The 26,327-nt window shown below is 38.2% G+C and overlaps 1 protein-coding gene and 1 long non-coding RNA gene across 10 annotated transcripts in view; both read left to right on the top strand.

The window, feature by feature from the left end:
• Positions 1 to 26,327, top strand: part of DLG2 (discs large MAGUK scaffold protein 2) — a 1,023,852-nt gene that overhangs the window by 34,496 nt on the left and 963,029 nt on the right. The window lies entirely within an intron of this gene.
• On the top strand, positions 7,808 to 25,594 carry LOC139672471 (uncharacterized). 3 transcript variants are annotated; one of them, XR_011697933.1, is made up of 5 exons: positions 7,808 to 8,151; positions 9,244 to 9,424; positions 10,444 to 10,611; positions 10,843 to 10,972; positions 24,730 to 25,594. It is a non-coding gene; the product is annotated as an uncharacterized lncRNA (long non-coding RNA). The 3 variants fall into 3 exon arrangements; XR_011697930.1 differs by having other exon boundaries at positions 7,808 to 9,424; XR_011697935.1 differs by lacking the exons at positions 7,808 to 8,151; positions 9,244 to 9,424 and adding an exon at positions 9,433 to 9,769.

The raw sequence follows: 26,327 nt of genomic DNA, 5'->3' as shown, positions 1-26,327 counted from the left end.
AATCCTAAGGTAGCAGAGGAAATTTGGGTAAATAAAAGGACCACTCTTGAACTTTTGCTAAGTAGTGTGGGTTGTAAGTAAAGGATTAGAAATGAAGACAAAGGAATGCTAGGACATGTATACACAGTTCTCAATGGAATAAATGCATATTCAAATTGGATTAAAATTTTAAATAGACTTATAAATACCTTGTAATAAGAATTGTGTCATATGATTACACTACGTTTGTGAGATAACCTGTGCTGGCAAAGTGCTCTCATCCAGCACCACTTTTAAGGATAAATACAAGAACTGCAACATCTCTCAGTCTAAATTTGTGTTCTGCAAGTTTCTACTCAAACAAATTAGATGTGAAAGTTTCTGGAAGAACCTTCCTTTGACACAGGACTTGTTTCACTGTGTAGGGGAAAAATATGCTAAGCACTGCCAAAGGATTGGAAATATGGATGTTCCTGCATAGAAATCTCTTCACAAAACTCTAATGTATTTTTTAGGATTGTGATTCATTCAAATTGTCAACTTCCTCCAGTGTCTTTAGTGCCAGTCCTCATCATGTGTTTGGAAAACAGTAGTACAAAAATAGTAACGATAAAAAGGGAGAAGTTATAGTTTGAGGTAGTTGCTCTGCCAGACATCTTGTTTTTGCTCAAAACCAGAGAGTATTACAATTTCACTTCATTGCCTTCCCTGAAAGACAGGGTAGTCACTTACTCAGACCCATTCCTAGTCACTTATTGTGATGTACTGGAACAGTGGCACAAACTGCAATGCTTCTTCCTAAACCAGAAGATAAAGACAAGCATTTGGCAAAGAAGGTTTTGGGGAGTCCTTCACTAACAGTAGATTTACAATAATTCCCAGCTAACCCTTTTTTTTGTTTGAAAGTACCATTTCCATAGTGCAGTGAAAGACTTCAAGAATTTGCTGTACACAGGTTATATTTTTGAAGGCTCTTGATGGCACTATGGGTGAATTCCAAACCTTTGGTGGGTGACAGGGATTCTCTACTTCTGAGCTGGATAATGCTCTCATAAAACAGCATCCAGTAAAATGCAGATCTCACATGGAAGCACTATACACAAGTGCTGGGACTGAACAGATGGCTCACAAATGTAGAAGAAGCTGCAGTCAGCAAATTCTTAGTAGTTTGCTTCAAGTATAGTTATATGGCAAAGTTCCTGCAAGGCAAGAAGGAGTATGGATTTCTGGCAAGTTAATGAACTGCCCATGTGCACACTCTCACCATCCAATAAACCACTCGCTAAGAATGTACTGACAGGTGAAATCTATTTGGAAATGTCTTTCTTAGTGAATTAGGGTGAATCTGGGAGCACACATGTTTCCACATGGAGGACTCAGGCATCTATACATAAAATAACTTGAATGGTTTCTGACAAGGTTTTGGCCCATCTGACAAGCATTGTCCCAAACCATTCACAGCCCAGGGATCAACCCCATACATTGGTATATGTGGCTGGTCTGTTCTGGACGTGAAGAGAATTTCTAAGTATTAATCCAAGCTCAATGCTAGAAAGTGGTCCCAAGCATGTGTGGCTGACATGGCATAACTGGTGTACTGAGGGTGTTGGGTGAGATCTCACAAGCATGCCAGAATATGCCTTCAGGCTCTTCTTCTTTGATTTTAGTGGATCCAAATCGATCCACCGGCCTATTAGCCTCTGTGGACAAATGTTTTTTTTGTGAAGATCCCTGGTTAACTGCTAGTCAATGCATAAAAATAAGGCTTATAAATTCTTAAAAACTGCATGAAAACCAGAACCTTTGGAAAGCTGTTGTTCATCTTTTTAAAGAATGATGGCTTACAGTCTAGAGTGAAGCCTCAATACAGCCCCAAAAACCAACTGTATCCTGCATCAAAAGCAGTGTGACCATCAGGTTGAGGGATGTGATTTGCCCTCTGTTCTGCTCTGGTCAGGCTCCACCTGGAGAATTGCATCCATCCTTGGGGGCCTCAACACAGGAAAATTATGGACAGGTTAGAGTGGTCCAGGGGAGGGTCATGAAAATGGTCAGAGAGATGGAACACCTCTCCTGTGATGCAAAGACACAGGGCGTTGGAGTTGTTCAGCCTGGAGAAGAGAAGGCTCCAAGAAGAACAGCGTGACTTTTCAATACTTAAAGGAGCCTTATAAGAAGGATGGGGACAGACTTTTTAGTAGGATCTGTTGCAATAGGTCAGGGAGGAATGGTTTGAAGCTAAAAGAAAGTAGATTTAGACTAGGTATAAGGACAACATTTGTTTTACAATGAGGGTGGTGATGCACTGCCTCAGACTTCCCAAAGGTGTGGGAGCTGCCCTATCCCTGGAAACATTCAAGGGCAGGTTGAATGGGACTCTGAGCAACCTGGTCTTGTTGAAGATGTCCTTGATCATTGCAGGGGGCTTGGCCTGGATGGCTTTTAAAAGTCCCTTCTAACCCAAATGATTCTATGATCCTATGATGTGAATATTGGTCTTATTGTCTATGACAAAGCTCTCCAGATTGCTCTGGTTTCATTGCTTGAGCTTGTGCAAGTACTTTCCTTGTCAATCCAGTGGGTGAACAGTTTTAACAACCACTGCTCTTTTCTGATCAAAGGGTGTAGGATATGACAGCATATCTTTAGACATGGAATCTCATCTTGACTAAAGCTTCTTCTACCCCACCATTTCAGTATCATAAAAATCTTCATTTGACCTAACAGTCAGATCTCTCCTGACTAACAGTCAGATCTCCTGATCTCTCCTGTCTCCTGACATTATCTCTAGTTCACTGATCCAAGAAACATCATTTCTACTAAACACAAATACTTTCAATAGGAATACCATGCAAAACTTCAGCATTTTACTGATACTTTTAGTGTTCTATAATATTTTGATGATCTTTCCCCACTTATTTGCTGTATTGAGACCAAGCATGAAAACTATCTTTTTCACAGCATCTGCACCACTAGAAAACTTGAGTTATTTTAAGGAAGTAAAATCTTCATATCCCAAATGGCTGTAAAAGTCCACTTTGTCACAACAATATCACAATGATGAATGTTCAAGGGCAAAGCTTTGATTAATGACAGCTGCAGTTTGGATTTCACTGATGGTGATTTTGTACCTCCTTCCAGACAGCTGCACACTTACTGCAAGTATCTAACTAGATATATTTATTATGCTAGTTTGGTTAAATAGTCATATAAATGAAGCATATGGATACTTGTATAATTTGCATATGCAGTGTGTGATTATTATATGAAGTAGGTTTCTAAGAGAAGAGTATCCATTCAGCTGTGATATTTCTATTTTGTTAAATTAACGAGGTCCCTGATTAGGTTCCATAGAAAGGAAATTCCAGTCCCTAAAGGCTCCTGGGAGTGAAGTGATGTAGTTGTTCTTTATTCAAGAGCACATTAGTACACTGAAAGTTGTCCAATACTTTCACCTGCCCTTCTGAAGTGCTGAGTTGGGCAAAAAATTAGCAAGTTTTGGGTGAGCATAGCAAACTGTAAAGCAAGTATACTGCCTTTAAATAAGCTTGTTCTATTAAGTGTCCTCATTTTTATAACTGTGAAGTACTAGTCAGCATTTGTGCTGCTGAAATTGTTGTGCACTATTGCAACTGTAAATAGGATATTGTGACAAGTAGGTAGGAGTAAAGCTGCAGAGAAACTCCTCAAATGAATTGTTTCACCTGTAACCTGTTACTGTAATGTAATTAAACTGGTGGTTGTGCTGTGATTGTTGGGACCTTGCATTTTGCATAATAGCAAATCTGTAGAGAAATGATCAATATGATCCATAATTCAAATTCTGGCTATTTTATTGTACAAGTGTTATAACAACTCTTAATTTGGGTGATGAGATGTTAAGTGTGTCTTTCGCCACTTTTATGCCCAGCATCTCCTGCTCCCAACTCCACTACTCCCTTTTCCCATTTATTTAAATACTAGCTTTTTAAAGCTATTAATTTGTAAATTATTTGTTATTTTATGCACTAGACAGAAGGTAATATAATAAGGTTGATTATACCCATTGGCAGATACCAAACAGTCTTCAGGTTTTCGCTGTGCTGCATCCCTTGACCTTGCCTCTGTCTGAACAAGGATTCCAGCCCTTCTTGGCATGACCATGCTTGCCCCCTCCTTGCCCCAGGTAGTTCCCCCACCATTTATTGTTTCCTGGAGCATAAATCCTGATTTACCTCCAGGAAACAGGTCGAGAATCTAACCATGCCAAAGGAACCTCCACTCAAATTTTTTGTGATTGTATTCAGCAGTGTTGCAATGCAGAGAGAGATGTACAGACCAATTTATGGCTTCAGAATTATTTCTCTTGTGAGTTGTTACTAGCAGGTAAGGTGCAAAAAGCATGTGGTCAAATAGTCATTTTTTGCTTCAGAACTGCAGTCACAGGGATAGTAAAATCTGATGAGATGGTGCTAGAATCTTACCCAGCACTGCAGCAAACAAGAAGCTTTTTGAGCTAGACAAAGTGCCCTGCTCCCACATCCTCAGCAGATTCTGATAAATTAGTGTCAATTCTCCCTTTTTCCTTCATGTACTATTAAGTGTATTCTCTTCACAAGCTAACAAATCAAAGTGTGTGGTAGTGTCTACAATGAAAGTATGTTAAGAAATATTTTCTTTCCTGCTGTTTATTTTGCTTTCTCTGTAAGCAATACACTATGCTCCCTAGGACAAGTAATTAATGCAGGTGACAAAGGTTTTGAGGAGGTTACCCTTGAGGGGATGGTTTACAGCATATGAATTTTTTTTTGCCTTGCTTGACAAGGGATGGGAACAGCAAGACTTGTCACCAGATGGCACCATTAACCTAAGTTATGTTTCAGCAAGGTGAAAGCAATGAAGTTTGTGTTTAAAAGGAATTCAGTGGAAATATTGCTCTTTTCACCTCTCTTTGGAGTGTAAGTAAACACACAACACAGAGAATAGGACAAATAATTCTTCTGTTCACTGGCACATTTGACATTATTTCCTGCATTTGCAGTCCTATAATGTGGTGAAGAATCTTCCACACTTTGTGTATGGTAAGTACAATGCATGCCTGTATTTCTCCATAAACCCCCTGCCTGGTTACGAATTTTGCAATATCCTGCACATCTGGTGCATCCAAAAGCGGCATTTCCTCTAGTGGAAGCCCAGAACAAGACCAGGGAATTCTCATGTGAAAATATTTGTGTCTAAATATAATGTGAACATTTTGAAACTATATTCCTAAACAATAAGAAATAGGTTTTCCTTACTTACAGTGAGGAGCACCATACGCCTTGCCGGGGCAAGGGTGAGTACCATCTCTGGCTGCTGTTCAGAAGCAGTGGTGGTGCTGGTGGTGGCACTCTCCACATCAGAACTGCTTCACCCTGTATCAGCTTGTGCTGCTTCTCGGCACTCACAGGGTGGTGTAGCTGTTCACTGAAGCAAAGAACAAAACTTTTCCCCTTACAGACATTTAAATAGCTTAAGTTAAAAAGTTAGTTTGTTTTGAAAGGGTTAGGTTCCTTTTTAAATAGCTTTTGGCGAATTTCATCAGCTTGAGTCTAAGATGGTAAACATAGGTTTTTTCGTGAACAATGATATTAACCTAATGGTAGGAGACTAGGGTGACCCTTGGGAAACCACAAATTCTCATTCTACTGATCAGATATTAAAATAAAAAAAGACCATCAACCAATTCTTTCTGAATATGTTGAATATGTTAAAGTTATCAGTGTTTTAGCTAGTGACCTTTGGGATTCCTTAAAGTATGTTCGTAGGATGCAGGTTATAGTTCCTACCTAGCTCATAAAAGTAAGCAGAAAATCAGAGACATATACTTTAAAGGATTATTTAATAAAATTTTTATTGGAGTGAAACCATGAAATGGATATTGTTCATGTGAACTGTGAATTGTAAGGTCACATTAAAGCAATAGGTTGCTTATAATAGTGCATATGCTCTGGTTACAGTGTTTTCTGGGGCATTGCTAGGTAGGATTCTATTGTACTAAACTGCAAGTCATGCTCTAATTTAAGTTATACATATTTTATGTGGTTTTTTGCCTTTGCTTGCTTATCTGGTCAGCTGTGAAAGTCACTGATTATGCAGTCTTTGTGTCAGCGTCCAGTCCTTGTTTTGAACAGAGGTGATGGAGCCTCGTCCTCTGGGATATTAAAACCCTGAGTGGATGCGGTCTGAGGAACTTGATTTGGATACCCTTTCCTGAGCAGGGAGTTCAGAGTGAGTCGTCTCCAGAAGAGCCTTCCAAACCTCAGCCACTGCCTGGTTCTGAGTCTATGAGAAGAAAGGTCCCAGCAAACAGAACTTCAGAATTCCTTTAATTAAGCCTGTGAAATGCCCTGTGTGGAAACTGCAGAATTGTTCTCTGGTAGACTCCTCGCTGGTAAAGATAAGAGCAATATTCAGTGCATTTGGAGAGAACAATTCTCTTGAGCTTTGCATTATGATGCAGTTTTCTACTGACATTTACCCATTACAACACAATAGATACTATAAGAAATGCCAATTTATCTTCATCCCCTAACAGAGCAGAAAATGTGCATGATGACACAGTAAATAGAAAGTAGGAAGATTCGGCAATGCAGTATCTTAAAGAAAAGTGCCATTAAGAATCAGGCAAAAGTATTGTCAACTATAAACTATTCCTGTGTGTACACACATACCTTTTCAAATTTCAGTCTGCTGACTCAATGGAGATTTTAAATAGCAGCAATAATAGTGTTACTGCAATGATAGTCTAAGGAAGAAAGTGAGGCAGGACTTGTAGAGAGTATAAGATCAGTCAAGTAGAGTTTTTTTGACAAAGGAAAGTATTGCCTGGAAGAGTGTCTCTTTAATATTGTTTGTATTGGTTTATGTAATAAAAGCAATCTGAAACAGTGACATTAAAAACAAATGCCTCTGTGGTCCAAAATATGTTATCTTTTTTCACTGTTTGAAGGATCCAAATGATGTATCAACTATTAGGAATATCACTCCCAAGTCATGATGCTGTACTTGTCTATTGTTTTCCAGTGTCTCTCACTTTTCAATGGAGACATAGACATGGCAGCACAAAAGAAATGCATCTGATGTGCAGATAAAACTCTTTATCTAGGATGTTGCCTTCAGTAGAATCCAGCACTGAAAAACTGATTTCTATAATAACATCAATCCTAAATATATATCTTAAATTCCTTAGTGTCTTAAAACACTAGTAATACTTTAAACTGATTGTTTTCACTATTTTTCTGGGAATTTGAATTTTTATATTTCCTCTTCATTTATTTCTCCACATTAATTCACATCTCTTTTTGTGATTTTTTTTTTTGGTTTAATTTGCTTTGCCTTTTTTTTTTTTAATTTTCTGTTGTCAGTAGCAAGTCATTGTTTTTGTGCAGGGATAGCATTTGGATTTCCAACCAGTACCCCAAGGACCCCAATGTTTTCTGGGGTGTGTTGCTGCAGGCAGCTGCCTGTGCTTATGACTGATTCTATTCCTGACAGCTTTAAATTATTGCTGTTTGCTTGCCTGCAAGCCTTCACTGAAAATGAAATTCTTGTGCAAGCCCTGATATATCAGGAAAACTGTGGGCAAGGCATATGAAGAAAGCAATTTATCCATCACTGACAGTCTAGCAGTGCATAACAATCTTTCAATGGCTGGTCGATGGTGAATGGTGGCAGTGGCAGTTCCATTAGGCATGATTTGGGGTCAAAGTGTCTATATGACCTGTAGACCTCCTTCTTTTCTTTCAGAAGTACATCTCCACATATATAGGCAACCCGTGAATAGTTTATATTTCTTTTTCTGTTAAGATTTTGCATATACATTATTATTTATATATTATTCATCTACAGTGTAGCAGAACTGAAGGTGGTTGCTTTAAATGAAATGGGGTAGATCTGTTTTAAACTAACCATAAATTTTAATAGGGGGTTTTCAGGAATGCTGATCTGGATGAAATTTTTTGTGAGTGATTTTTCTTCTTTTTCTTTTCTTCTTTTTTTTTTTTAATGAGTCAAATAAATAACATATTTATAAATGACATTCATATTTGGTGAGGACTGCTAAGCAAAAGAGAAGCACAGAATGTCTCAGGTTGGAAGGGATCTGTAAGGATCATTGAGTCCAACTTCCTGCTCCTCACAGGACTACCTAAGGTAAACTATATGAATAGGAACATTATCCAGACATTCTTTGAACTCTGACAGGCTTGGTACCCTGACCATAAAATCATAGAATTATAGAATGTTAAGGGATTGGAAGGTACCTTAAATACCATCTAGTCCCAATGCCCACTGCCATGGGCAGGGACGCCTTAACTAGACCACGTTGCCCAAGGTCTTATCCAACCTGGCTTTGAACACTTTCAGAGTGTTGAGGCATCTACAACCTCCCTGGGCAACCTGTTCCATGTCTCACCACCTTCACTGAAAAAAAATCTTCCTAATATTTAACTTAAATTTCACCTCTTTCATTTTGTAGATTTCAGGTTCTTTTCTAATTACTTGTGGGAAAACATAAAGGCATTTTATAGATCACTGAACTAAGCAATAGCTGACTAATAGTTTCCTGCTTGGGGGAATGGAGATATATGTACCCCATTGTTTTTGATGCATGTTACTTCCAAGTGACTGGCACAGGTTTCCATTCTGTCTACTTTCTGAAATTTGAATTTTCAATCATCTGCTTTGGGTTAATTGATCCAACTTAACTGAATTCAATCAACTGCTCTACTTTTTCTCCAAGTGAGATAAAATCCAACAATGCCTGACTCATTCTTGTTTACAGCATTTTTGAAATAGGTGTAAATTATAAATTTGTGTATTTTTCTGCTTGTTTACTGGCTGCACTTCAGAGATATCCAAGACCTTTCTGGAAGAGAACACTCCTAAAATTTTCACAGGCAGCTCTGCAACTGATATCACTGGCTTGCTCTGATTCTTCATTGATTAAGATCTAAATCAAACTTGAAAAGGAGACTGATCACCCAGATGATTGTGAAAGTGTTTTTCCATGGCTCAAGCTGAAGAAGCTTTTTAGTATAACGTAAGGAGAGATGGACTATCCAGCAGAGGCAGGTCCTAAAGAAGATGCACAGAAATGAACATAGTAGTGCTTGGCCATGTTTTCGCAATATCCAAATAAATGTAGGCCAAAGGGCTGTAACTTTCTCATGGAAGTTAATAATTAGTTTGAGTGTTCAGAAATTAAATTCTAAGTCAGCTGCAGTAATACACAACTATTTTCAGTGTATTTACAGAGCACTGACTGTACACTGAGCTAAAGGGACAATGCAAAGTCAGTCTCTACTATGCTGGTGCTGTTCCTTTTCCCCTGAAAACTGTTGTGGGCAACGCTTGGAGCTTGTTCTTCAGAAAACTCCTCTGAATTTGATTCCTTCCTGTTCCAGCAGACATCCTTTCAATCACGGTAAATATTTCACCATCCTTGAACTATTAACTTCCGAGATGGCATAGCCAGATCAGTGTGTTTGTGCAAGCGCACTTCTTAACAGTCAGGAGGCTGGTTTTTTGCTGTTTTTTTGCCTCCTGGCCAGGACAACTGCTTCTTATCTGTTCTCTACCCTATTTGTTTTGTTTCACTTGCAGCTCTGTTACAAATTAAATTTCCCACAAGTTTAGCTCTGAGCCGCCTGAATATACAACCTTTCTGGGTGTAGTTCACAGGGAAGGTCAACACCATAATTAAAAATAAATTAGTTGAGCATAGGTGCCTGTGTCTCTGACATGCTACCTGAGGGGGAGCCAAGGGCAGGTAAGCATGTTCATTGAAACAGGTTCCTCTCTAAACTGGATTTGTTAGTTTAACCCTAAGTATGATGCTGTCTGTGCCATATAGGTAGCAAGTGGATAATTCTGTAGAAAGCTGGTAGCAATGATGGCATCTGTACAGCTATGGATGCTTTCTGTGCATAGTGATTATTTGATTGATTTTTTCCTCAAACTTGTCTTCCCCTGTACCTCTGTACTCAGTACATTATACATGATCGTCACAGACCTATCAAAGGAAAGGGGAAAATTTTTCTCCTGTGGTAAATTGGTTCTATCATTCAACATGTCATTTGAAAGTATGTCATAAGGAAATATGTCATTTAAACACCTCTGTTTTTAAACAACCTGTCTTTAGCTGAAACACTGGTTTCATGGAGAAACCTAGAAAATGAACCCAAGTAACCAGAATAGAAAAATCCTGGAAAATAAGAGGCAGTATTGCTCTTCTTTTCATTCTTGTTATCCTCTTCTGGTTGTTTGTTATACTACGGTTTAAGTAAGCCTAAAATACAGGAGAGGAGAAAAAAATTAAATACATTGAAAATTCATACTTATATTAATGGAACAATACTCTGAAAGGGAAATTGTGCCAAAAGTTCCATCTGTGCCTTTTGCAAGATTGTGATAAAAAGCAAGAGAAATCTCTTCATTTTCAAGATAGCTTCACAAAGAAAACAACCAGATATGGACCCACCTATCCACCTTCATCGCCAGTGGCTCTTGCGTGTGATGTCCTTGGATGCCCAAAAGATTAGTCAGGCTGATCCACCTGGCCCATGTAACAGTGATCAAAGACATTTCTCCATCTACAAACTTAAGCTCATGGTAAGTAAATCCTTTCACTAAGTTGCACAGTATTTTCATAATAAAGAGTGTTAGAGCTTTTTTTTTTCAATTATGCTGATGTACGAAGTTGTTTGTGTCTGCCAGTTGTCATGAACTGGGTAAATGAAGGAAAGGCTGTAACACTTTGTGATGAATATATCACAAAGATATATTTGTGAAGGCTGTTATCATGAAGTATGACAGTTGATTTTCCTTTCTTTTCTTTTTCAGCTATCTGAAAGTGAAGAGGACAAATTGAAAGTTATAGTCTAAGAAAATTAATAGGGACATCTGACTCTTGAGGGGGCAAAATTGTGGACAAGTCCTCTTATGTGGCAATGTATTATGAGCAACAAAAAAGGTATTTTTAAAATTACTTCATGTTCTCAGTATGAACAGGGAGACCACATGCCAGTAGGAAATTTTTATCCATTTTTTATTTTCATGGATTAGGACTCCATTAAAAAATCACATACAAAAAGCAAAAAAAAAGCACATTTAATCTATGAATTGTTATCCATATATTCACCAATCTGGAAGTTTCTTTGGCAGTATTTTTGTTGATTTAATCAAATGGCAGTTTTGATATGGCAAGTGCATTTTCCTTCTCTTTTGAGGTAAAAGTACTTCTACTCCCAATTACTAAATCTCAGTTACAGTTCATTTACAGCAGAAAGTCAGAAATTGGATGAAGTTTCAATATCTCAGTGGTCATTGACTCAGGACCAGATTGGCCAGAGAATAAGGTCATGCTTTGATAGCTGAAAAGGCATCTGATTGTCAGCTACAACATGTGAAAGATTATCTCAAAGACCTGAAACCAAAGAAGTGTTTTGTACTTGACTGGTGTGAAATTTGTATTCATGTTTTGTTCTGGTTTCACAGACATTAAATGAGAGTCTACATTTGTGGTGGCACATAGTCAAAATCACTCTTGGCCAGCTGGATACCACATAGCTTTCTTGAATTCCAAGAATTATTACACTGGATCATTAAACTTCTAATTTAACACTCATTATAACTGATGAAATTATTTTTCTGTCTTGGTGCTATGTCTTCTTCTACTTTTCTTATTGCAAGCTTAATAACTACCAAGCCTTATTGTCTTAAGAAGAAACAACTGGTTTTAATGTAATGGAAAACATGTATTCTTGAGAAATCAGTAAGTCTGTCACCCTAAACATCCTCTCATCAACACTGAAGGTAAAATTTGATCTCATTTGGATTCTGAATTACTGAAGATATGTGACACCAAGATGTTTTCTCTGGAGGCCAAAGAGGGTGGAACAGTCTGCTCCATCTTTTCTTGCTGACTTCTCACAAATTGTCTTCTTTATGGCGAAGAAGTAGTGGCCCATGAGATGTCTGTGCTGACTCTTACCCACAAGCTGTTGGCAGGGTACAGCGACTGCTTCTTAAATTCTTCTGTATCTTTTCTGAAGTGTAAGGCTGGCATTTTCTGGATGTATCTCTGTGTAGGCACATCTATATCTTTACTAGCTTCCCAGCTGAATTTCTGCTCAAAGTGGATTGATAGAGGGGAGCATGAATCAGGCACACTGCTGAGCACTCCCCATACTCTTCTGTACCTCTAGATGTAGCTGACTGTCATTGTGAAGGGACTTCACTACTCTTTGCAGAGGATTTAGCCTGTGCAAGAACAGAGTCACATTTAAAGTAGTGAAAAAAATCATCTGTGTGCAGTGGAAAGAATGACATGAAGATTTCAGTGGCTCATGCAGGCCTTGTTAGAAAGTCACAGGAGTTTAGGAAGAGTCTAAAAATGGAATTCGGGTGCATGGTGATAGAGGCGGCTTGTGGTGCAAAGAGTCTATAGGGATAGTATTAGAAAACTAATGTAAGACTCTTCTGGTTTAGCTGTTCTCTGTATTGTCTTTTTATATGTCAAAGAGCCTTCCTGCTTGCAATATAATTTTAAGATACTTGTTTCTTTCCTACAGCACTAAAGATGTCCCAATGCCTCAGGTTACATCCTTGGGAGAAAAATGCTCTTGGATAATGTGTAAATAAAACCAGTTACTTAAGACCAAACAGACTATATAGAAATGAATGTTTTTACAAATGTAAGTGAAGAAATAATGAAAAAAAAGACTTCCTTTTCTTACACCCAGATTAAATCAGAAAGGTCTCTGTCTGCCTTTATATTGCAGAGTTCTCTAAATGCTTTCCTGATGCACACCTTCTATGGAATTCTTTTATCTGTGCAAGTCTTACATTTCAGGTTTACATGCATCAAAGGGAATGTATTCCTAACAGAAAGCACTGGCTTATCAGAGCTAATCTTTAGTAAGTCCCTCAAAGGAGCTCAGTGGGTTTAATCTTTACCCTTGACACATGTACTTCTTTTCTTCTCATACTCATTCAATATATGTTCAGTCATTTAGCTAAAATGAGAGGTCTTAATATCTTAGATCAAGTATTATGTCCTGCAATACACTGGCTATTCAATAGCTCTTTGACTTAATGAAGATTAACCTCTGTCTGATTCAGTGTCTCCATCCATGTAAGTTTATATTTTATATTTGATTATTTGAGCAACTTGGTCTAGTTGGAATTTGTCTCTGCCCATGGCAGGGGACTTGGAACAGGATGATGTTTAAAGTCCTTTCCAACCCAAACTGTTCTGCAAATCTACATTGAATATGCTTAGTATAAACATCTAAATGGTGCAGAGGTATACAGGTCACTGAGAGCAGTTACGCCAGTAATTAAATAGTTTAGATATCATCATAGATTTGGAATAACTAAGCCTTAAAAACTTCCTTTTCCTGTGTAACAGCAAAAGGCAGGAATCAGAGTGGGAGAGATTCCTGGGGAAATAGTCTCAGAGTCTTGATGGATGGTACTGGGAAATAACAGAAAGAAGGGCAGAGGACGAACTCAAAGAAGAAAGCAGGGCAAAAAAGTAAAGGCAGTGGCCTGAGGGAATTGAATTCAAAATCATCCCACTTAGGAGCAGAAGAAACCATGGCCAAAGAAATAAAATAAAATGTGAGAAGGAGAAAAGCATAGAATGTGAAGGAGAGAAAAGTGATATGATTAAAACTTTGAAGATGAATGTCCACGAGAAGAGGAGAAAAGGAAACACATATGTGAAAGGAGACCTTGAAAATGATCGCATACAGCATCTCAATTCAGATGATTTGTCTTTTTTAGATTTTTTCTCATTTTTATCTGAAAGAAAGCACGACTTTTCAAAGCAAGATGGAGAGTAAAGAGAGATTCTGTATATATTTGTATGTATGAATGGTCTAGCTGCCTTTAGACAGGTAGAATGATGATGGATAGTGAAGAAGAATAGTATTGTTCTGTGACATTATGAGTTTCACTGGTAAGTGATGTATTTTAAAGTTATAATAGCATGGTGAGCTTCAGTGATCCTGATTTTAGTGGTTCACAGTGACCTTCTTTGAGCTGGTTGTCTAGGGGTTTTATTATCAATGGAATAAAATATCCTCCTTTTTGAGAGGGTTTCACACTGCACTACAGAAATATTTCCTTGCAGGTAGCTGAGTCCCATTTGGAAAGTGAGCCATTATTACTTGTTCTGTTTTATCAAGTGTTCAAGAATATTCAGATTTTTCATTATAGTTCTTCCACACTGATCGTTTCAAATGGCAATACTGTATTCCCCTCCTCTGAGATGCATTTATTGACTTCCCGCCTGTCCTTTTGACATGGGAGACACATTAGGGATTCCATTCTTGCAGCTCAACTCAATGTAAAGGAGAGCTAGGACAGGGAAACTACTGAGGCCACTTTGGATAGAATTATATTATTTTCTTGTCATTTAGTAACATTCCAGAGGTATTGAATATACCCATTTGTCTGACTGCAGATGCTGCCAAACCTATGATTCAAGAAGGATAAGTTCCTTGTTTCAGGAGGGCTGCTTCTTTCTCAGTAAAAATATTTATTAAAAATGAACAGAAACTATCACGATTAAAGTTATTTTGGGGGTCTTTTGGTATGTTTGACTGACAATTTGCTTTGGATATTGCCAGAAACTGGCTAAGCTTCAGAAATGCCAGTTTCCTTCCTCAAAGTCTGAATGGGAACTGTCTCCTGAGACCACCATCAGGCCTCCTGAGAAGGTCTTTTGGGCCTCCATTGCAGCTCCTATTTGACTGAGGCACTGGATGTCTAGGAGCTTGAAACAAATAGTGAAGGTCAATGACAAAATAAAAAAGGAGTAGGAGTATAGGTTGTCCCCTCCTCCCCCAATAGTAGGATAGACAAGGATGTGAGCCAGACTATATTTTATACATTATTATTTCTGCAGCAAATCCTTTCATCCAGCCCTTCAGAGAAAAATCCATCTTAGTTAGGCACAAGATAAGTGAAAGCTGAAGTTCTGCATTTGCTTGTGACAGAGTTCTGTGTGTAAATCTTTCTGGCTTACACTCTTGCTTGCTTTTAATACATCACTTCAGACTTGTTACTTTTTGTGATGGGTAAAATGCATTTGGAAGATGCAGTGGATTTTCCCCAGCGTCACACAGGTTGTTTGCAGCTGCAAAAAGAAATTGAATGTTGCTCCCTCACAAGACTCCTAGAAGTCAGTGTGGTAATTTGTCATCATCTGTACTGAGTGGCTGGAACATTCACAGTCATTAGAAGGAACCAGGTGTCTCCATCTCCTATGTTAATATTAATTCACATGATACAGAATTGGATGTCTGCAGGAAGTTTGTAGATTCTTGCTTATCCCTGTCCCAGTGTGTCATATTGGACTCTGCCACAAACATTCAGACTGCCAAATTATTGAGATGCATTCCTCAGTTTCCCTAATTGCAAAATAGAAACCATGGTACCTGCCTCCCACAGGCAGTGTTGTGGTGGGTGCAATTAAGGTATGTTTTATCCCTAAACACATTCTTGGAGAACATTTTGCATCTGTGAGAAGGTTAATTTTTGGAGAAACCTGTATCTGAGGAGAGTAAGTAACAGCCTGTGCTGCAGGAATTGTGAGGAGGGGGTATGAGAAGGGTATTGTAGTAACGGGTCTCTGAACTTGGAATTCAAAGTTGTATCTCAGCCTGGCTTGATGTAAAAACCAATCATCAGTAAAACCTGTCTAATTTCAGAAGTGCTAACTTGATTTTTTTTAATATACAAAAGACAAAATAAAATGCTCTTTATAAAAAAACCATTCTATTTCATTCAAGGTTTTCAATGTAAGTGCACGGAAAGGATGGAACTGTTTCAGTAGCATTCAGTACATTATTCAGGGCAGGTAAGGGAAGAGAAAGCAGTCAAGAGTCTTGACAAATTTTTGTGGTTTAATAGAGCTGGAGATGAAAGAGAAAACTAAGCAATTTGAAACAGAAAAAAATCTAAAATATACCTGATTCTTATTTCAATCAGATGGAAAAATTTTGAAGAATTTTTCAGTAAAACAGACACATTTTTACAGCTATTTTCTTTTTTTCCTTTTTGATTAATGGCAGATGATCTTAGAGGTCTCTTCCAACCTGAATGATTCTATGATTCAGTGAATCCTAGTAAGAACTACATTTCCTCACCACATTCAAACTAGTTGTTAGCATTGATAACCAGATCTCAGGGGCTTGTCTATACTCTCCCCTGAGATAGGTGAAAGGTAAATGCGAAATTTGGGCTTATGGGGAGGGTGCCATGAAGAATTGCTGAGGAAGTCCTCAGGATTGCTAGTGAGCCAAACAGTACTTCTTGAGGACTTACTCATCCCAGACCCTTCCCTTTATCCCACATTTTTGTGATTGTTCAGATAACATGCTTGGACCATGAGTTCCCACTGAACTTATGCCTTGGATCTCTGCGGACTTTCCGTGGACAAGACCATGTTCAACCATATCCACTTCTTTGCCCTTCATTCTCTGGGATATGTGATCTACTATAATTAGGGAAAATGAGCTAGCTATTGTCCCCCATCTACCTGTCCCTGCTTTCTGTGAGGGTCCATCCTGACCCTTGGTTAGGTGTAACCTTGATGGTTTTTGAATAGCAACTTGTGGGTGTGATGGCTCTTCTGTTGTGGGATTGATGAGAGTAATAAAGTCAGCTCTGCATGTTGCTATAATATAGGTACCAGTTTTTACCTCTGTGCCTATGCAAGCTGTGGATATGTTCTTTCAGTGAGAGTGTCTTTGAGCTGATATTTTCACTCTCTGGTTGTAGCTGGAAATAGATGAACAAATTATTTTACAGAAGAATAAATTATTTTCTTCTTTTACGGCAATATAAGTGGTGAACAACTTGACTGAGTGCAGAATTATCCAACATAAATGACACTGCAGCCCGCACTTGTATCAGTTCATACTGATATAACCTGCTCTTGTGGTGCACTGCGTTCTTCTCACCAAATATTCAACACTTGGCAACATCAAGGCTTTGATAATTTCTTTTTACTTTGCATCTATGTGTGTGTGCTGGGTTGCAAATGGGTGCAACCTTAGCATTTTCAGTCATTTAGAGGATGTTAAAGATCTGCAAATGCTTTAATTATTTTAAAACACTTTCTGATTTGAGACATTCCACTCACATACGCATGTTCCACAGAGATGGAAAGCTCCTTTCAAACCAGTTACTACACTTTTGCTCTGCTATTGAATTTTGCTTTCTGTGATTGCTTTTTCTCCCCTTCAGCCATCCCTATCTTCAGTGAGCCTGTTAGTCTTATAATTCTAAATGCATCCCCCTGTACATTGTAAATCAAAGGGGCTATGCTCTCACTCTACAAATGTACTTCAGTTACACCTTGTGCTTACATTCTCCCTGTGCTACTCAGTGCATCCACCACACCCTGAAACAACATACAATGAAGCTTATGCCAGCTTCTTCCTTGAGAGATCTTGAATCTCCTTGATAAAATCTGTATGTGGGAAAATGTAATTTTTCTGTTTAGTCTCTCCTAACAACAACTGAGAGCACAATTAGCCACTGTTTAAAATGTCAGCGTTTCCCATAATTGGCATGCAATAGCACCTTACATTGCTCGAGTTTTCTATTGTATACAATAGTGAAAGCCTGTTATTGGAAGAAAGATAGTTCTTTTTGGCATATGTTGACTTTTGCACACTGACCACCTTATCTGTCCTGAGACATAGCTCTTTGCCAGTTGATCATCACTGCCTACCAGCGCCTGTCTTCAAATTGAGTTAGACAGATTTGTGCTTCTGTACCATGTCACAGGGAATGTTTTTCATAGCTCACCCTTGTCAGAGCATATGGCTTTGACCCTGAACCTGTTAAACTGGAGACACTATGTTAAGTCAACAGTTTTCAAAGTTGTAATCAGGTTAACCAAACACAAGTTCAGTAAAAAGGATTTCGAGCCGTGTCATTTACATCTGGGCTGGTGCTTTGTTCTTTCTGATTCAGTCTTTCATGAATGCTAATGATTCTCTACCTAGCAATAGAAACAATTCTAGTAGTAGGCACATCCCATTGCTTCTTGAAGCTTTCTGTAATTGTTTTATTTCTATGTCTCCTGAAAGACCCTGCTTTTACATCAGATTTACATTAGAAGTGTTTCATCCTTTTATAGTCCCAGGATGCTGAATACCCTTAGAAAGGTACAGCAAAGATGGTTGCACTACAGAGAAGACTGTCTGCTTGTGAAACTCCACTTTGAAATGAGCTAGAAGCAACGATGAGCCTTGACAAAGATCAGAAATTGGCATAAACTCATTACTTTGCCTTGCTGAAAGCCCTTAAAAATCAGAGGATAAAAATCTCAGATTAACTATTCTGGGAAAGCTTCAGTTACTTGAGTGAGGCACAGAGCCAATTCCTTTTTGAAGTTCACTCTGGGCCAAACCAATAGATCATCTTTCCCATTCTACCTCTCATCTGAAAAGTGTCATCTCTGATTGCAATGTGCTCCCTCAGGCAGCTGTTTGCTACTTCATCATATAGAAACCATCTTGCCCCTCCACGAGTATCTGGAAGCAGTTATGGTGTGACTTCGCTCAGCTTAGTTCAGGCTGCATTCTGGATAGGATCCCTAAACAAGACAGAGCACCTAGAAACTTGGTCATTTACTAGCAAACCTACCTGATGCTTCAAACGCATCCGAGAAACAATCTGAAAGCAGTTCTGTGTATTTGTTGTTACTTTGTTCTTCCATTTTTTGTTATGACAAAGAACTTTGGTGTGAAATGGGAGTTTTAGGCCAGATGTACAAAAATACATAGCTCCCTAGGTGCCACTAATTTTAGCTTAACTCAAGTGGATTTGTGGACTTAGGACTTGACAACTTACATATTTACAGCTTCCAGAAGTTTTTTACCTTATATGACAAACCATGGTGTGGTATATATTTTCTCATAGCAACCTCATGGGACCTCAGTGCAGACTAACAAAGGTGTTAAGGCACTTGTAGAAGACAGGAGGGCACCTACTAGAATCTATAAAATATCTTTGCACATACTGACTCTTGGTGGGATTTGAATTCATAAGGTTTATGTATGCTTTGGTAAATCCCACTAGTCACATTGCTTGCTTATTTATGTGCCATCAAAACTCTTGCCTAAGGATTGCTGGTGGAGCAAGGGTCATAAATCTCTCCATATAGATAATCTCACACCTGTATATATATATTACTAAATATCACTGAGTCCTCCACTTTGCTCTAAGTGGATATCAGACCCCATTCAGCCTCGTAACTCAAGTCATCATTTACATCAGCACAAAGCAGGCCAGCTTTTCTTGGTTAGTAGCTACAATTTGTCTACTTAAAGACACTAACAAAGAAAATCAGCTCTAAATTCAAATTAATCAGCTAGCCAAGATGCTGTTGTGGCTGCTTTAAGTTTTTGGAAGTGTAAAAAAGCTGGAGCATTACCTGATCTAATCATGTGAACACAGTGCAGGGGAACAATGCTACTTCTGGGATGAGGGTCAAGTCACTGAGAATTTTGATGTAATAGTATTTGTCACTCATTGCGCAGGTTCTGTAGCACTGGACAATGAGTCAGCAGTCGAGGTAGGAAGCAGATAGCAAGGGCATAGTAATTCACTTGACTAGTAGTTTTGTCATCCATCAAAAGAATTTCCTAAGCAAAGTAAGAACTTCTTTACAGTCTTCTAGTGGAGCTGTTGGAACAACAGTCCTGGGCAAACTTTTCACATGGTTTCATCCACTGTACCCTTGTTTTCTGAATTTTCTGGCTGTGGAGAATGTTTTGTGAAGGAAACATCCAGCCAGGCTTTATATAATCTTTTCTTCTGTAACTGCAATGCTGTTAACAACTCCGGCAAATATTTCCTCTCCTGAATTTTCATTGTGAAATACATGCAAAATTACAATTTTATATGTCCTAATGACTTTCATAGCATTTATACAGAATTGCATATCATTCTGTAAAGTCTCTTTCCCGTATTATTAATGACTGTGTACTACTTTTTTCTCTGAGTGGTGTTAATACATAAATATCATTGCCTGGTTTTAGCTTTTTTCCAGCCAGCTAATTTTTATGCTAAGTTCCAAAGTCTTGCTGAGTCTGCCCTGTCCACAACTCAGTAAATCAATATAACTATTTCCATTGCCATGAGATCTGCACCATACTGTACTTTTAGAATTATTATTTCAGCACTATGGAGGACTCCTGTGCATGCATCGTGTGTATGTGTGTTCTCTGTGTTTCTGTGTCACCCAGTAGTCCTGCCCAAGTCTTAGGTAGTGTCAGGCTTAAAATGAAACAAACAATTTTAGGCTTTATTTTCTCTGTATCTCATTTATGTACTTCTTTATTTTTAATTAAAATAAACATGATTATGTGTTATCTAGTTTAAGATTCAGCTTCTTCCATCAGATGCTCATGCAGAATACCCAATAAGTTAAGAAGAAACCACATTTTCTCCTTTTGTTCTTTCTTCCTGTCTGACAGTCACTCTTCATTTGATAACTTGTAAAAATTTAATTAGGGTACAGGTGACATATCTTTCAGCTCATCTATGATAAAATAGTAAGCTCTAGGAATATTCAAGTTCATTCATCTGGTTATGCTATTTTTATATTCTTTTGTACTCAGCCTTTCAATCTATTGTTAGATCAACCAGTAATTCTTTGATCAGAACGCACGGGTAAATTTTATATGCTTGTTGCAAGTCTTCCCAATTATTCTATAGATCTGCTCTGCTGAAATGTCAAGTTTAAAATAAGCCTGTTGCTTTCCTTTTCTTCCCTTTGCCTTGGAAATTTGGCTCAGAAAAGCAGCATCTGTCAGTAGATTCAGCTGGAGCTGAAGTGCCAAGGACTTGCAAAGTCTGCTCTTGGCACTTCCAGGTGTGCAGTCGTGAGCAGGGCCCTTCTTCTTCATGATGAACTTTGAAGGGGCCTCAGGCTGGACTGGAAATTTGCAGATATGGTTTTGTCCTTTTACTTAATTGCCTTCATGTTTTGAAGCCTGTAGTGAGTATTGGCTTGACTGGGAGCAGTAATCAAAGAGCTGAAAACCTCTCGTTTGTGTCTGCATCTACAAAGCTGCACCTGCAAAGCTCTCTGTGCAGTGTGTTTTGTTTTGTTGTTTTTTTTTTGGTTTCCAGCACCACATGAAAGAAACAATACCACTTTTAAAAACAACTTATAAAACATGTTTCTCTCATGTAAATTTGGTGTACAAAGGAACAACTATTTAATAGAGATATTGTGAAGACTAAGTAGTTAAATATTTAAAGTTCTTTGAAAGCGTCAGTAATTATGTTTGGTGAGTACAGCTTAAATATTTTCTTAGCTCTAAGAGGAAGCAAAAACTCAAAGTAGTTGCATGTAACCTTCTTACAGACCCACTTTCACTGTTCCCACTGTGTTTTAGGCATAAAGCATTAGTAGCTTTCCCTAAGAAGCATCCCTGTTTTCCTTTCCTTATTTATGACTAATGAAGAATAATTGATGATAAAGATCTCTGTTAGCTTGTTTCTTACAATTACAAAATTGGCATTGATTAATAAAAATATTATTGTTTAGTAAATACTATATGATAATATATGTATTAGTATGTAAAAATATACAATGATTCTTTCAATGGCTTGACCTTTGCATTATTCTTTGCTCCTTGGTCAAGCTAAATTGCTTACCTGGACTTCCTAGAGCAATGATTATCAATACAGGCATGGGTCAGAGGGTGTTGCCATCCTATCCAGAGGTATATTTGCAATTGCAGTCTCTTCACAAATCAGAAATCTCAAGCCTTACATTTTTTACTTTCCTGTCTCACTCTTGCAAGTTTTTATCTTTTCTTTTTCCATTTCTCAAAGCAGACTGGAAATGCACTTTTTGCCTTGGTCCCTCAGAAGAACTTACTAATGTGTGCCCTGCAGTGTCCCTTTTTTTTTAGTCCCTTCTAAGCAAGTTGCATTAACACTTCAGTACAAAGAGAACAGCTATGAGATTGTTTTGTGATTGTTTGTAACGCGTATCGAAGCATCATTCTTTCGATGTTTCTCATCATCCAGGCCATGCACACATAAAGCCTTGTGGTTATTTCCTTCCTATACTGTCATTTGCTTTTTCTTTCATTTTTTTTTAATAGAAATTGTACTCTATACTCTTCCCTGAGGTCTTTGTTTTAAAATCCACCTGCTAGGTAATTTTTTTCTATATCCATTCAATAGAAGCTGTTAACTCTGGATCTTCTTTCACCTCCCTCCATACAAAATCAGAGGATTAGTGTTTTCAGGAATTAAAATACAACTCTCTCAGAGGCAGTGGTAATTTTCACTTAGGTGACATCCTATTCAATTCTTTAAAAAGCCTACATGAGAAATATTAGAATTAGAAGAACCTACTCCAACATTCTTTCCTTTTGTTTCTTATTATTTGCTTACTGATGTGACCCTGAAATTAGCTCAGTTGGTTAAAACTTGGTTGTAATAATGCCAAGGTCATGGGTTCAATCCCCTGTGTGGGCCACTGACTAAAGAGTTGGACTCATGATCCTTGTGGGTCCCTTCCAACTCAGAATAGTCTGTGATTCTGTGATCTCACATCAGTCTGTGATTTCTTGAACACCTACTGGAACTGTAATAGGATTTACAAGTTCGCCTAATTTAAGTCTTCCTGTTGACCTGAAGAAAAAGAGAAGGTCAGATATGCTTCTTCAGGGATGATTGGCAAAACTTTCACAGGCATCTTTAAAGAAGTCATGGTCTCATGACCACTGATCAAAGACGCTGTCATATGGTGAATTTCCAGTGACCGACTTGTATTTTTTAGGGGTTTGATGTCCACACCACTGAGTCAAAACTAGCAATAATTGGGCAAATCTAGGCAGAGAAACCAAAGATAAAATTGTCTAATAAAGTGATCTGCTGCTTCAAATATTTTCCTCTTAATCAATGCTAAGAGACATCAATAAGGCAGAATATGGAAACTTAATCTACTTACTGTCTGATTTATTTTGTGGCAAAACAAGATTAACAGTCCTGATTCTTAGAGTACTGAGAAAGCACATTTGTATCACATGATGAGAACAGCTGGATATTAAGAAACACAGAGGTGGGAACGAAGGAGTTGCAGGGTTTTAGGCACCCTACTGCTATGTGAAAGAGAAGCAGAAAAGGTCTCTTGAAAAAACAAAACAACAAACGCTTTTCTGCTACTTGCTAGTGTTAATTTTTGATGGAGCTTTTGGGCAGGGAACACTTGCTATTTGGTGTGATATGGATAGGAAAACATCTTGCTTTGTCTCATTTGTTTGTTTGCCTTTTCTATTTTTAATTAATTCCTTAGAATTCTTAGTAGCCTGGTAAATTCTCAGGGGGAAAAAGCTTCTTTTTAACACACAGACTTATATTTGTTATATTTGCTCTTTAACTGAGGCTTAGAAGTGAATAACCCAAATAAGCAGAACTTCCACAAGCAACAATAAAAAATAAGAGTGTTCCCTCTGGTCTGCTGGTTCCATTGACTTCAAGGTCTACCGGTTAGAGAAGAATATACAGAAAATTGATAAGGCTTTCCAAATGATCGCTAAATGTCTAAAAGGAAGGGAGGAGGATCTGCTTTTCAGTAAAAAGGTTTTAAAATAGAAAAATTTCTCATTTAATAACTTATGAGCATTATTCATCTATCTAAATATGAACTTGTTTCCCTCAGTAAAGTTTCCTATCTTAATTGAGTAGTTTTGGATGTATCCACTATGGAGGGATGGCCAACTGGTTCAATAGTCTATAAAGTCATCTTTGAAGCAATTTCAGACTTTTATCCCATCAGTTTTCAGAAAGAATTATTATGTTCCCTGTTCTCTTTGTTGTTTGCACTGCCATAGTTTTATTCCAAATTGGGATGTGTCAAAGTATCATAGAAATTTTTTAATTTATTTTTTTTTCCAGATACTGTCTTCCCAAGTTCATGTAAATTGTGGTTTCTTGGGAAGGTGCGGTGTAAGAATCTGACTATGATGTTTCCAACCCTTCTCAAAGAAGGTAGAAAAGGAAGATTAATTAGGAAACAGGTGTTCTTTGGCTGAGGGGCGGTTCTGTGGTGTAAAGGAGAGCACTCTGGGCTCTGAATCCCAAGGACCTGAGTTCCAGTCTCCCCTGGCAGTTCAATGCCTCCCTGCCATCCCATCCCGTCAGATCTCAGATGCTCAGCAGGGTCAGCCCCGGTTAGTACCGGGTGCTGTGACAGTCCCGAGGACTTCCCTGTCACTGTCCAAGCTCCCTTGGCCATGTCAAGTGGACCTTAAGACTTAAACGGTGGGGCCAGTTCTGTGCACGCTGTGCCTCACCTAAAACATCCACTGCGCAGGCTGGAAGGGCACGTGGGGAGAGCCCTGCCCAAATCTGCGTTCGCCAAGTCTGGCCGTACACATACATTTTTTGGCTCTATAAGTGAAGACAACTGTTTAAACAGGGAATGATTAAATCCTCTCTTAAATCCTATTGGAATTAATAGGATATTGAGGGTCAAAATAGCACTGAGCAAGATCATCTCAGTACCCTGTGAAGTTTAGTTGCCAGGAGCAAGTACACAGTGTGCACAGGTTTGACAAGGTCTCCTATTTAGCAGTTTTATTATGTTGATTTCCTAATGAATGGCTTTTATTTGCCTAAGATAATAAAATAGTATGCTTAATATTGAATGAACTTACCATATTCATTCTTTGACAGGTTCTTCTACACTGATATTTTTCACAGTTCAGCTTCAGTCATCAGCCTGCACCACAGGACCATTATTGACCACTGCAGCTGCATCACTTGCATCATGGCACTTTTTCACATCCAGGAGAACTTAATACTTCTTCTATAAAGAATGTGGACATGAAGACCAGCCTGTATAATTGTGTCCCTGAATGTCTTCCACTTGAGGAAAAAGCTGTGTGCTATTGGATAAGGCCATTTAAAAGTATCAGCAGCAACAAAAAACCCCAAACATGAGGAAGCGGGAGAAAGACATGCTTCTTGAACATTATGCATTTGAATCATGGAACTATACAGTAGCAGATATTGGTATGATGCAATTGATGTGTGACAGAGTACCAAATGGATGTTCTTCAAGATGTCAGTTCTATCTTCTCTAAGTCATCACTATTCCCTTAGTAGCCCATATTTTTTATGAAACCACTCATCATGTGTATGAGCTCTCCTAGTCCTAAATTCTTTTAAGCTGCCTATTTCTTCTGGAGTGAAAATTTGTGACAGTGTATCCCATGAGTTACTGTGAAGGCAGTGAAGCCACTTTCCTCACTTTTAAGGGACTGGTGTAGTGGCATACAAAAATCTAATGTTCCATGCAATTTATGATTTTCCACTTTATTGAAGAAATAATTCCATTTGTAGTTTTAGGAACTTCAAGTTTTGAATGGGCAGTACTCTAGACAGCAAATAATTTTGTCTATCAACTGCTCGATCTTAAATGAAGAAATATTATCTGTTATTAACACCCCGATCTCCAAGAATTTGTGAAAAAAACTAATGATGTTTGAATTAAATTGTCATTTTAAAATGTTGAACATTTATTATTAAAATTTGATCTTAAAAAATGGTATCAGTTTTGTCTCTTAAGTCTTGTCTAACAGACACCAGAAATATTTCTCCTGAAAAAGGAATACATTTAATCAATCACAAGCCTGAGGAGTGGCTTGCACTATAGATGAATGGGTTCTTTGGATGGAGTTGCACATATCTAACTTTTCCAAGTCCTGCCTGGAAGGCAGGGGATTCTGTATGTAACTATAATACATATACCTACTACATTACATGCTCATGCTAGCTGGAAAATTGTCCTGCTGTTACCTTTGTGTCCACAGGATATCTCTGAAACTTTCATCCTTCTTGGTTCCTGATGTTGTAGTGGCTGAAGTAGGAGCCTGTAATTCCTAGGTTCTGATCTCAGAGTCCTTGCTGACCTCAGCAGGGTCTGTAAGTACTGTGTGTGATTTTCCAGTCTGCCATAAGAGGTGAATAGCATCCATCTTATGATTGCACTGTGGGACTTCATGCAGTTGTGTTTGTGCACTGCTTGGAGATTTTTCTTTTGAAGATGGTAGTACTATTTTTTTCAATTTCCAGTTCACCTGTGCTGCCAAGTAAGAACTTCTTGAGATCACAATTACTTCCCTAAAATGTCTATTTATCTCCTAATTGAGATTTAACGACTCATTTACTGATAGTCAGAGATTTTTACAAGTGGATTGTCTTAATAACCTACAGACCTAGAAAAATCGCTTTCCATCTTTGCCAGCCAGCAGTATATTTTATATATTCCC

This window comes from Pithys albifrons, chromosome 1 (genome assembly GCF_047495875.1).
Source record: "Pithys albifrons albifrons isolate INPA30051 chromosome 1, PitAlb_v1, whole genome shotgun sequence".
Taxonomy (NCBI): Eukaryota; Metazoa; Chordata; class Aves; order Passeriformes; family Thamnophilidae; genus Pithys; species Pithys albifrons.
Note: the sequence above shows the minus strand (reverse complement) of the source record. Positions and strands in the feature narration are given on the sequence as shown.